This window comes from Eupeodes corollae, chromosome 2, assembly GCF_945859685.1.
Source record: "Eupeodes corollae chromosome 2, idEupCoro1.1, whole genome shotgun sequence".
In the NCBI taxonomy this organism is placed as follows: domain Eukaryota; kingdom Metazoa; phylum Arthropoda; class Insecta; order Diptera; family Syrphidae; genus Eupeodes; species Eupeodes corollae.
The window spans coordinates 121,876,617-121,890,226 of record NC_079148.1 but is presented as its reverse complement, the minus strand read 5'-3'; the positions used below and the strand labels follow the sequence as shown (position 1 = coordinate 121,890,226).

The following is a 13,610-nucleotide window of genomic DNA, read 5'->3' as shown; positions in this document are numbered from 1 at the left end:
ATCGAACGCCCGGAGAAGGTGATATTTAAAAAGTGATAGATACACCATCAGCGTTGCACGTTGTCAATGATATCGTCTCGTCGTCGTTGTTCGTCGAAGGATCTTTAATTCTTGAATATACCATCGGTAATCAGTTCGGAAAAGGAACAAAGAATAGGTTTTTCGGAAAAAGTAAATTGTTAAAGGTGAATTTCACAAGCACCAAAGAAATTTTGATTTAAATTAATTTTGTATTTACTTCTTCAGTAATTCAATTGTTTTTTGAGAAAAAGCTACAGAGTTGTCAAAAGGAATGTAGAAAATAGAAGTAGATATTTATATGAAGAAAATTGCAAAAATATCGGCAGACATTTGAACCGCACTGATAACTTTTCATTGCTATGCTTTAAGCATTATTCGGTCTACCTTTCCAATCATTATAAGGCTGTAACAGAAGCTGTTTGGATGAGGATGAGGCGAAAACAGGTTTTCACCTCGGCCGTACACTGCTCTTGCTAAAAACCCAAGAAAAAAGTGTGAGAATTCTTCTATAAAGATTTAAACGATATCAATCATATTAACATAATCGGTCTTTCACGTTTCATATGGGAATCAAACTGGTTTCATTGAGCTTAGAAGAAAGCCTCAAAATTCATGTGTTACCACAATGGGAAATTAAACTGGCCTAAGTGGTTCTATGTTCAAATGGTAGACATGTGCATTCAAGAGGACACAAGCGCCTACAGGTTTTTCTCAAAACCATCGTGTGCCTAGTACCTCAACTGGAAATTGGGTTCTAACCCCAGTGGAAAGTTGTTTGGGGCAGTAAACGAGAGGGGGGGGAGGAGAGATGTTTCCACTAAGGCACTTCTTCTTATCCAGATGGCAGCGGTACAGTTCCAGTAAGGTTATACTACTTAGTGAACTTCTTGTAGGGCTTCTTCGACATATTCGGAGCACAGGCCTGTAAGGAGTGGTTTATCTGGCTCCCCGTTCTTGGAGTTTTACTAAGGTTCTGGCCCTCCAGGTTGAGGGTTGTGTCGTCAGGGTAACTTCCTGGTCACGTAAAAAAATACCTTTACTTGCGAATCACCAACTAGCCTCGGATTCAGACGGATTCACTGTTGACAACCCACGCAAACGAAATAAGGACAACGAACTTCGGAATGTTAGGTCCCTTAACAGAGACCACGTGCATCCAAACAATTAGAGGAAGCCCTAAACTGCTGCAAGGCAGATATTACCGCCATCCAAGAAGTGCGATGGTATGGATCGGGCAAACGAAAACTAAAAAACTGCGATGTATACTACGGCGACTGCTACCGAGAACAAAGACAGCGACTATTTGTGTGTGGATTTGTTGTTGGAACTAGACTCAGGCAAAAAGTCTTGAGTTTCAACAGTGTGAGCGAGCGCATCACGACAATCCGCATCAAGGCTGAATTCGCCAACATAATCCTTATATGCGCGCATGCCCCCAACAGAGGAGAAAGATGAAGACACCAAAGACATATTCTTCGAGCTCTTGGACAAGTCATATGAGCAGTGCCCTGGCTATGACATTAAAGTTGTCTTAGGAGATTTTAACGCCAAGCTAGGAAGAGAAGACATCTTTGGTGGCACAATCGGGAGATACAGCCTGCACAACACCACCTCCGACAACGGATTCAGCTGGTCGATTTCGGTGCGGGGCAAGACGTTCTGGTAGCTATATTACGCAGTTCCCACATCTCAATACCAACAAGGGGACATTAAAATCTCCTGATCAATCAACCGTCAACCAAATTGACCACATTGTGGTTGACGCACGACACTTCTCTAGTATACAAGATATCCGAACTTTCTGAGGGGCCAACATTGAGTTGGACCACTGCCTAGTTGTTGCCAAGGTACGGCTTCTGATATCCCGCTCCAAGACAAAATAAGGAAGTACTGTGAGATGATTCAACGTTAGAAGGCTACGCAAGAGACTGCCATGTCCTTTTCCGATCGAGTCTCTAATAACTTCTTAAGGAGTCCTATGCTTTCTGCATTAAGCATTAAAAACCAGTGGCAACATTGCCTTGCAGTCATCAGAGTTGCCGCCTCTGATGTGCTAGGTTTTACACGGCCACCACAGCGAAACTCCTGGTTTGACGACGAATGCCGGCAAGTGCACGCAGCGAAACAAGAGGCATACAAAATAGCGCTAGATAAAAGGAACAGAGCTGCTCGCGAGCTCTGCGAGCAGAAGAAGAGGAACACCGGCTTCTAAGATAGAAAAAAAGAGAGCATGAGAAGCGCGCGATCGAGGAGATAGAGGGATGTCACAACAGGAATAAGGTTCGTAAATTTTACCAAAAGATAAAAAAAACCTCCCAAGGGTACCAGCCACGAAACGAAGCCTGTAAAGACGATCAGGGGAACATCGTAGCAGAACCGCACTCAATACTTAGAATCTGGAAAGACAACACCTCCAAATTATATAACGGCGATGACGAACCGAATTCCGTTGTAAGGGAGATAGAACCACTGAACCTAGGCGACGCAGATCAACAATTCCGCCTACCCGACCTCGACGAAATGAAGATAGATACATCTTAATTTAGGTCAAACAAAGTTGCTGGGGCTGACGGCATCGCTGTCGAACTATTCAAAGCAGCAGGCGATGACTTAGTAGGGAGCTTGCATAAACTCATCTGCAGAATATGCTCTGAAGAAAGCATGCCCGATGAGTGGAATCTCAGCATAGTGTGCCCGATACATAAGAAAGGAGACCCTCTAAACTGCGCCAACTACAGAGGCATCAGTCTCCTTAACATTGCGTATAAGATCCTCTCTGCCGTATTATGTGAACGTCTGAAGCCATTCGTCAACAACCTGATTGGTCCTTATCATTGTGGCTTCAAACCAGGAAAGTCAGCTATCGACCAAATATTCACATTACGTCAGATCTTGGAAAAAACCCAGGAGCTTCAAATCGATACCCACCATCTCTTTATCGATTTTAAAGCCGCTTATCACAGTATCTATAGGGAAAAGCACTACAGAGCAATGTCTAGTTTTGGCATCCCTGTCAAACTCACATATGGCGCTTAGGCCTGGATCCTATTGATTTTTTTTTTAAGTTCTAATTACGTAATGTCGAAAATGTTGTTTTTCGTGATATGAAATTATTTAAAATGTAATGAGCTAAATAATAATTTAAAAAAATATTTCTGATTAACAGTAGAAAAGTTGATTTTTCAAAAATAATATAATTAAAATGAAGTACAACTTAAAGGTGTCTAAAGTATTTTATTCTAATTTCTCTGACAAGCTCAATGCTGATTTTAAAAATATTAAACTCTTAGAAAACTTGTGAAATTCTTTTCTTCTCTTCTCGTTTATCAATACCTATCCTTTGTCACTTCTTCGCGAAAAATTCTATTAAAAGATATGAATTTAGTTCAATATCTCCTGTCTTCATTATTTACAGCTTTAGAAGCTGCATAGCTTAATGCGAAAAAAAGAAACTAGGATCTATTTCTATAAAGTTCCTTTGTCCCTATTTTAATTGTATTCATGAACTTCGCGATGTAATAACGGGAATGCACTTTAAACTTTTGTTTAAACTTCTCTTTCTCTGATGCCAGACGATAAATATAATAATTGGCAAAAATTAAAACTGAAATTCATATTAATTGCGCAAAAGTTCATTTTTCTTAAAATTTTTCATTAAATAAATTCCTCGATGTACAAGTAACTACCTACCTGTACTCATAATATAAAAAAGAATCTTAATTTTAGTTTTGATTTCCGGAATTGGTATCTGTAAAAGCGGTTGTCAGTGTTGCCATGTGACGATTTGTTTTATTATTGCGAATCAATCCAGTCATTTTTTTTAATTTTTAGTCATAAAATTAACAATTCTTTTTATTAAATAAATTTTTGAAAACATCATTTTCTATTTTAGTTAAAATCACTTATAAATCTTTCTCCAAGAGCTACTTGTTAGAAAACATCAAAATATAACGTCAACACACATTTTGAGCCAAAAATGTGGCTAAGAAAATAGGTAGCACTTAGTTCGCTTCTCTTTTTAATAAAAACTCTTGCTTTTTTCAATTGTATTTAAACATTTTTATAAAAAAATCATAAAAAAATAAAATCTACAAAAAATAGAATCCACATTTCGTTAAAATTGATGTTGGGTTCTTGATATCTCTAAAATTGATTTTATTCGTCCATTTTTTAAAAAATTAAGAAATGCTACTAAAATTTTTAAAAATTTGTTTTCTTAACTAAACGATTTCTTTATATGAAAAATATTGCTGGTAATTTTAAAATTTTTAAGAATAATTCCATCGACAGACGCTATGGGAAGTTATCAGTGTGGGTTGCATCCCAGCCTCTTTTGTTTTTATAAAAATCCAACAGTCAGTTTTTTTTATAAATATTAAAATCTACAAAAAACAATAAGCAAAATTGGTCAAAATTGATATTTGATTCCCAATATCTCGAGAATAAACGAAGGTATTGATTTCACTCAGTGGTAAATTTTCTTATTTTCTTAGAAAAAAATAAATAAAAACTTTTAAGAAATGCTACTTAAACTTGTAGAAACTGGGTTTCGACTTAAAATTTCGATAACAAAATTTAATTTTGAAATCAACGCTGGCAAAACCTTTGCGTAAGCTTTTCCATCTGTCCTATTCTACAGGTCTCTTCCCGAGTGGATAAAAAACTGCATTTGTCCAGCCTGTCCCTAAAAAAGGCGAATCCTCCTCTCCCTCAAACTATCGTCCAATTGCACTTACGTCGCTTTTTTCTAAGGTCATGGAAACGCTGATTAATTTTCAGCTTAAGAAATATCTTGAAGAACCGAAGCTTCTTAATGACCGACAGTATGGCTTTCGTAGCAATAGGTCCACTGGTGATCTCATGGTTTATCTCACCAAACAGTGGAACAAATCTTTACATCGTTTTGGAGAAAGTAAGATTATTGCACTTGATATTTCAAAAGCATTTGATAGAGTTTGGCACCAAGCTCTCTTATCGAAAATGCGTGCTTTTGGTATTGATGAGTCTTTTCTTCGTTGGATTAGAAATTACCTTTCTAACCGTTCAATTCATGTTGTATTGGATGGTTTCAAGTCTGAAGTTCATAAAATAAATGCTGGTGTACCCCAGGGCTCCGTTTTGTCTCCGACTCTCTTCCTTATATTCATAAACGATCTTTTGTCTGCTACTTCTAATCCATTAAACTGTTTCGCCGACGACAGTACCGTCAGCTTCTCATACTTGTTTCTAAATTCACATCCTTATCCTTCGGATGTGGAAGTTAAACAGCAGCGTGTGATAAGCTCATTAAATTCTGATCTTGACAGCATTGTCCAATGGGGAATCAAAATCCGTAGAATTTTATGCTTCGAAAATTCAATGCTGTCTTCTGTCGTTAAAGCGTAACCTACCCAAGATGCCGCTATCCATGAGCGGCACTCGCATCCAGGAAACTAATCAACTTTCAGTACTCGGTATGAATATCACAGATCACCTCTTATGGAATGATCACATATTCGATATCGCAAAAAATGCTGCCAGGTGCTTAGGATTTCTCCGAAGATGCAAGAAATTTTTCACCCCTTCTGATCTGGCTATAATTTACAAAGCTTTTATCCGTCTATAGCTTGAATATAATTCGCATATCTGGCAGGTGCCCCAAACAAGTTTAAATCTCTTGGATAGAATTCAAAAAAGGGCTTTAAAAATGATAGGCGACAGAACTATAATCGAAACATTTACATCGCTAGAACACCGTCGCAATGTTTCATGCCTTTCGTTATTTTATAGATATTTTTACAAACAATGTTTTGTCGAAATAGCCAGTTGCATTCCACCCCTTAAACAATTCCGCCGTAATACTCGCACTTCTAGGAATGCTCATCAGTTTACCCTTGAGCTCAATTTCATTCGTACTGTGAAGTACAGAGATTCTTTCTTAAATCGCACATCGAGGATGTGGAATGCTTTGGCCAACTCTGTTTTTCCCTCCTATTTTGATGGTCAGAACTTTAAAACCAATGTGCGGTATCTCCTTTTAAATCCTTCCCTATTTTCCTAACGCTCGCACTGTGTTTAAATATAAACATAAAAAGGGTACTAATAACCCCTTTAGAGCATGTGAATAAAAAAAATAAAATCAAACTATTTCATCATTTGTAAAATACCATTTTTAATTTTTAGTTAATATTTTAGAAAAATCAACTGATAACTTTTTAACATAACTCGAAAAATTAAAAAACAACTTATAAGGAATGACTTTCTATCACCGTCGTCTGAGTCGATAGGACGCGTTGTAATAGTTTTTAACTATGTCTCATCGTAAGTTTTCGGCGCCTCGCCATGGTTCCATGGTTTTCTACCCCAAGAAGCGTGCAGCTAGACACCGTGGAAAGGTTAAGGCCTTCCCTAACGATGATGCCTCCAAACCAGTGCATCTAACTTGCTTTGTTGATTACAAGGCCGGTATGACTCACATTGTACGTTAGGCTGACCTTCCGGGATCAAAGATCAACAAGAAGGAAGCGGTTGAGGATGTTACCGTTTTGAAAAAACCACCAATGACTGTTGTAGGATCTGTTGGTTACATTGAAACTCCATTCGGTCTACGTGCCCTCATTAACGTCTGGGCCCAGCACTTGTCTGGAGAATGCCGTCGTCATTTCTACAAGAACTGGTATAAGATCTAGAAGAAGGCTTTCACTAAGGCCAGCAAGAAATGGAACGATGGTGTCGGTAAGAAGAGCATTGAGAATGACTACAGAAAGATCATCCGTTATTGCAAGGTCACCCGTGTCATTGCCCACTGACAGATCCGTTTGATCAAGCAACGCCAAAAGACAATTAAGGACAAGGTTAAGTGGGTCAAGGAGCACTTCTAACAAGCTGTGCCCGTCTCAAAAGTATTCGGACAAGATGAGGTTATTGACTGCGTTGGTGTTACCAAGGGTGTGTCAAGCCGTTGGCAAACAAAGAAATTGCCACGCAAGACGCACAAGGGTCTGTATAAGGTCACCTGTATTGGTGCTTGGCATCCAAGTCGTGTATCCTTCAATGTAGCACGTGCCGGTCAAAAGGGTTGCCATCACCGTACCGAGTTCAAGAAGAAGATCTAATGGGTGGTTCCACCCAGCCGGATCGCTTCGCACGACCCCGTCTGCGGCACTGGACAGCTTGCTCTACCTTACACCTCGTGACATATTTAGCAAGCAATTAGCTGCAAGCTCTGCTATTCGCTTCAGAGCTTCGTCGCAGTGGACTAACAACACCTTTTTCCACGCCGTAATTCTAAGGTATTTAGAATCAATTCCAAAGCACACAGACTACACCATCCCCAACTGCAATTCGACAGAAACTTCCAGATTTCTATACCTCCCAGATCTTTTTGGGAGGATAGGACTTTCTTGGAGGATGAGTCAATCCATTTTAATACAGATGGGTCAAAAACCAAAGAAGGGGTTGGTGGAGGTGTGTACTCTGAACGACTGAAATTAAGTCTCTCATTCCGCCTTCCCAATCATTGTAGCGTGTTCCAGGCGGAACTTTTGGCGATAAAAGAAGTCTTGTCTTGGCTCAAAGAAAACATGATATTAACATCTGATATCCGTATTTTCTCTGATAGCCAGGCCGCTATCAAATCTCTGCACTCTGTCCCTACAAACTCTATAACAGCCTATAACTGTCGATCATCTCTAATGGAGATGGCGCAACAGTTTAATATTCACCTTTGCTGGGTGCCTGGCCATAGAGACATTCCAGGTAACTGTAAGGCAGATGAACTCGCCAGGAACGGTACAGTACAGCCTATCCTACCACGTTGGGCAAGTACTGGCATACCAATCGCTACTTGTAAACTGTTGCTAATGCAAGATGCTGTAAGGGCGCAGGCACCAGATGGAACAACATCTCCACGTGTCAAGTCACAAAAAACATTTGGCCAACACTGGATTTAAAACGTTCAAGATGCTTGCTCTCTCTAAGCAGATCGCATATAAGTCCATAATAGGTGTCATAACCGAACACCGTCTAATAGGAAAGCACGCCACGAGACTAGGCGTATTCTCAAATGACTTTTGCAGAAGCTGTATGGACGAGGATGAGGAAGGAAATCTTCTCTGCACATGCCCTGCTCTAGCTCGAAAACGCAAGAATTACCTAGGAGAATTCTTCTTTAACGATCTAAACGGTCTAAATCATATCGGTATAATCAGCTTCTCACGTTTCGTAAGGGACTCAATCTGGTTCCATTGAGCCTAGGAGGAAGCCTCAAGATTCATGTAGTATCACAATGGGTCATTAAACTGGCCTAAGTGTGTCCGTTTCCATCTTTTACAGCCACTATAACCTAACCTAACCTATCATGTGTAGTTTTTTGCGATCCATCCTTGAAAATAAGCCCGAAATTTAAACACAAAGGCAGACGACCACCTTAACTGATTTTGAAATTGTTTAATTTATTAAGATATTTTTAGTAAAATTAAAATTGTTATTGCTTATTTAATTTATAGCTACATTTTAAGAAAAAGCAACATTCTGAGCAATTAAATTAAGCACTATCCTACAATGTCCTTCGTACCTATATGCATATTGTTCTCTCTGTTTCTTGAGAATCTGCAACTACTAAACTAATAAATTCAAATAACGTTTTCACACAAGAGAATAAAACAAGAAATAAAACCCAAAATAAAGAAATCAAAAATATTATTTATTTTTTTTCTGTACTCTTCTCCTTGGCAAAAACATTAGTCATGCAAAATTCCAGAGATTTTAAAAGTCAAATTCAAGGACGAACAAAATCCATCATCTCCAGGAAAACCAGCTGTCATCCAAAGCAAACCCGGTTCCTTCCTATTTCTATGTTCTATATGTTTCATTTCGTTTTGGTTTTTCCCTTTTTTTTTCTTTCTTCAAACGAATAGACAGACACAAAAATACAGAAAATCCCTAAATGCAATAATATTCAGCCGACCAGAACAGATGGCACGGTCGGATGGTATAGTTCAGTCGGTTGTTCGTTTTGGCACGCGGACGCAAGGGATTTTTGATCTAGAAATCTTTCCACAACAGAGTACTCATTCACCGCACAAAACACCATCACACACGGTGCGGCGGGAGGCGACGAACAGCGGTGGTGGCAGCAGCGGCAGCGGTGACTATGAACGGCAATGGCACGGAGTGCGCTTTCATTCATTTCGAAGGAATTCATCCACAGAATTCATAAAATCCATATCCTTCCATTTAGGATGTACATATGTATGTTTGTATGACTATGTCCATATGAAAACATGGAAGGACTTTTCAGGATCTCTTTGGGAGGCAGATCTGAATGGAACGAAAGCATTTCAGCTTCAGAGAATTCAATCTTTTTCCAACTTCAATGTAGAGGCGCTTGGTCGTTGTCCTTGTGTCCATCCTCTTCAACGTTTACGTACAACACTAGATGTCTATTGAATGAGTTCATTTATATTATAAGATGGACAACATTTATTTCGAATAAGCTCTATTTGATATTTTAAATATTTCCATTAAGTTAACACTTTTTGTTAGTTAATTTTTTAAGTACAAATGGGGGAACTCCCCATATACCTCAAATTGTTGTCTCAGATTTAGCTTCCAATAGTGACTCCGTTACAGGAACTGTAATAAACAACTTCATCCTTATCAAAGCTGTCTCGAAACCAAAAATAATGTTTATATCTCGTCTGGACCCAGTTACAACGATAGCAGATATAACTTCCCACTTAGTATCTACCAAGAGCATACCTTCCAGCTCATCCATCAGGTGTACTAAGATCAGTAAACCAAAAAGCTTTGTTTAATCTTTTAAATAAATAACGAATCCCACTTACTTTGATCCTATTTTGCAACCCAAATATATGACCCGCAGAGACTTCAGTCAAAGAATTTACTCAAAGTCAAAATCAAGATGTTTCTTTGAAAACCAAGTAAAAAACTTAACAGGTTTGCGCTCTTCTACCAAAACTTAAGGGGACTTCGTAGCAAGACTGCTGACATTTTTTTTAACTCCCAAACATTTCCGCATGACGTATTCGTTTTGACAGAAACGTGGCTTAATTCAAGATTTTCCGACACAGAACTTTTCAGTCAAGAGTTCAAAGTTTACAAAAACAACGGTCCTTGATCTTTTATCTGCCTTAAATGATCACTGCTCAGCCGGTCGTGATTGTATTCCCCCGAAAGTACTAAAAAGTGAAGTAATGCTTTAGTTGAACCCCTTACGTTCTTATTCAAACTTTCTCTTAAAACAGGCAAATTTCCCAGCATATGGAAGAAATCATTTCTTACACCAGAAATTTTCAAGAAAAGTATCAAACCGGATATAAGCAACTACATGCCCATTCTCAAGCTTTCTTGCATTCCTAAAGTATTTAAACAAGTTGTTTGTTGAAAGGTAGCATTTTTTAGTAAAAATATCATTTGCAAACATCAACATGGTTATGAAGTTAACTGTGTATAAACTGACTTTTCTAAAGCTTTTGACAAACTTAGCCACGGATTTTTTTTCCTTAAACTTAAGGCTGTTGGTTTTCCACAATTTTTCTTAGCTTGAATTAAGTCATACCTTGAAAACAAATCCTATGAGGTAAAATTTTGAAATTGTCATTCTGAACCTTTTGTTGCTCAATCTGGCGACGTTTGTAGAAATTTCTTCTTGGATTGAGTTTAAAGTTTCGGTCACATTGTACTCTTCTGGTCTGGTCTGATCAGTTTTGGACGGCCTGTGACCAATTCTATTGTTTGATTCGGGGTTTCTTGCTTCTTGAGGGATATCTGGGATGTTCTCTGATTCTGATGCTTGACTTATTGTCGAATTAGGTTCGGCAGCGAAGGATTCCTCTTCAAGATTGAAAATAATGAAGTCATCTTCGGTTTTATCTTCAACTGAAACGTTAGTGTCTTCATAAAAAACTACATTACGATCCTTGACCACCTTTCTTGTCTTTGAATCAAACAATCTGTAAGCCTTAGACTCTTAAGAATAACCTACCATGATCATTTCTACGCTCTTTGCTTGAAATTTAGATTAACCTGGTCTTTTGTTTAAAATAACAGCTTTAGCACCAAAGACTCTCAAATGCGAAACGTTGGGTTTTCTTCCGTACCAGTTCTCAAATGGTGTAACATTTTTAGCACCAAAGACTCTCAAATGCGAAACGTTGGGTTTTCTTCCGTACCAGTTCTCAAATGGTGTAACATCTTGTAGACTTTTTGAAATGGACCTGTTCCTGAGGTATGCAGCTGTGTTCAAAGCTTCTCCCCAAAGATACTCCGGAAGTTTTGAATTAAGAATTAAACATCTGGCCATTTCAGCAAGGGTACGGTTCGCCCTCTCAGCGACGTCATTTTGCTGTGGCGAGTATTGGACTGTCAATTGTCGCTGGAAACCATAGGCTTCTAAAAAGGATGAAAATTTGGCACTCACTTCCATTGTCACTTCTTAAGACTTTGATCTTCTTCCAGGTTAAGCACTCTACCATCCGCTTGAATTTTCTGAAGACATCAAAAATTTCGTCACGACTCCTGATAAAATAAATAAAAATCATTCTGTTTTTATCGTCGATGAAAATGACGAAGTATCTAGGTCCTCTAGATGAAATAACTTGCATCGATCCAAATATGTCACTGTCAAAAACATCCAAAATATTCACACTCCTTGTTGTTGCCTGTTTTGGAAACGGTTTTGTTGTTATCTTCCCCTTAGTACAGATAATGCATTCGAAATTATTGCTGGCACTTTTTTGTCAATTCCCTTCACCATATTATGGCAATACATCTCCTTCAGACTGGAAATGTTGAGATGGCCAAAGCGACTGTGCCACTTGATAAAAATAATCCAGCGTTGACTTTATCGCATTTACAAAAACTTTCGGGTTCCCCAGGGAAGCCACCTTGGCCCTTTTCTGTTCATCCTGCCTATTAACGATGCATCTTCAAGTCTACGCTCAAGTGAACTTGTCATTTTTGCTGACGATATGAAGATTTTCAAGATAATAAAGTCTACCGGATCGTATTCTTTTACAAGGCGACATTGATAGTTTCTCATTTTGGTGTGGAGAAAAACAGCCTTTCACTCAACCCTTTAAAATGTCAGACGATAACTTTTACTAAAAAACTAATCAGTAACGTATTTGACTACTGTATATCACACCAAAAACTCTGTCGCTTCTCCACTTTTAAAGATTTAGGTGTTCATTTCTGTTCCGACTTAGAATTTACACATCACATTAATTTTAATGTTAATGAAACAAGTTCTATGCTTTTTTTATAAAACACTTGCGAGAAAGGAGTTCAATGATCCCTTACTCTTTCTTTCTACAATTGTCATGTTCGTCCTCATCTTGAATATGCTTCGCAGGTATGGACTCCCTATTATGAAATTCATAGAAAACGTATTGAATCAATTCATCATAATTTCATTCGCTTTGCCCTAAAGGGTCTTCCTTGGGATGATCCTTATGATCTGCCTCCCTATGAACATCTTATTCTACTTCTTCAAATGCAATCTCTCCATCAAAGGCATGTTAATAATAACTGAGTATTTTTTCATCAACTCATGAAAACTAACACATGATGAGCCTCGGATCGTAGTTTGCTATAAGCTTACTACTTTCTGAAATTCTAAAGTGTAAAAAAAAAGTCTCAATGACTATAATCCCTTAGAATTGAGTGTAGCCATACACACACGGATTGAACAAGCCACCTTTTTCGACATGCACCGGATATAGAAAATCACGTTTGCATTGTAAATATCATATGGAACATCTTTTGCATTCTTTTGCAACAATTTCAATGCCAACACATCGGAAAATGGAAGGAGTACCTATAGCGGAAGTTTATAGATGTATATATGATTTTTAAGGATTCCTTTACAATTCAAATGCCAAGAGACATATCCTTTTGACCGTTTCCACTTTGGCGTGATGATGAATGTTTTTTCAACGTTATTTTGTATTATATTTTTATTTTTAAAATAAACACATTAATAATCACAAAAATATAAGCCAGGAAATTTCAAAAGCAGGCTGATAGCATATATTTTAGGAGGGTGGTAAAGGTGTTTAAGTTATGGTTAAGGAGTAAGAAAAAGAGAGGGTAGTTAAGTTATGTCTCAAAGCCCTGCTGACGAACAAAATAGAGGTTACAATGAGAATAATATAGAAATATAAGCTTTTGAGATTGTTTCCAAGAATTCTATTGGGAATATACATTGAAGTTTTGCCTTGGAATTTGTGTTTGTGTGAAAGTAGTTATAGACCCTTTTTTCATAAAAAAATAATTTATGGGAATAGTTGAAATATCCTAAGAATTTCGAGTTTTTAAAATCAAATAAAGGAGGTACGGTAATATTATTAAAGAAATATTGGTAGAACTGGCCACGTGTAGAAAAAACTATTTGCCTTTTCTCTGTAACTGATACGGTACGAGCTTAGACAAAGCAATACTAACTAAAAGTCATCTATGATGATAATATGCAGGTATCATGTTTTAGGTTGAATAGTTTCAACACACAAAATATTCTCTTATTATTTTTTGAAATATTAATGAAAATAGTTCTTTAAAATTTCCATTAAAATGAAAGGACTCTTAAA

The 13,610-nt window shown here is 37.8% G+C and overlaps 1 protein-coding gene and 1 pseudogene across 3 annotated transcripts in view; both read left to right on the top strand.

Moving 5' to 3' along the window:
- The window catches only part of LOC129946661 (uncharacterized), a 413,134-nt gene that overhangs the window by 75,227 nt on the left and 324,297 nt on the right, over positions 1-13,610 (top strand). The window lies entirely within an intron of this gene.
- On the top strand, positions 6,266-7,115 carry LOC129946662 (60S ribosomal protein L3-like; annotated as a pseudogene).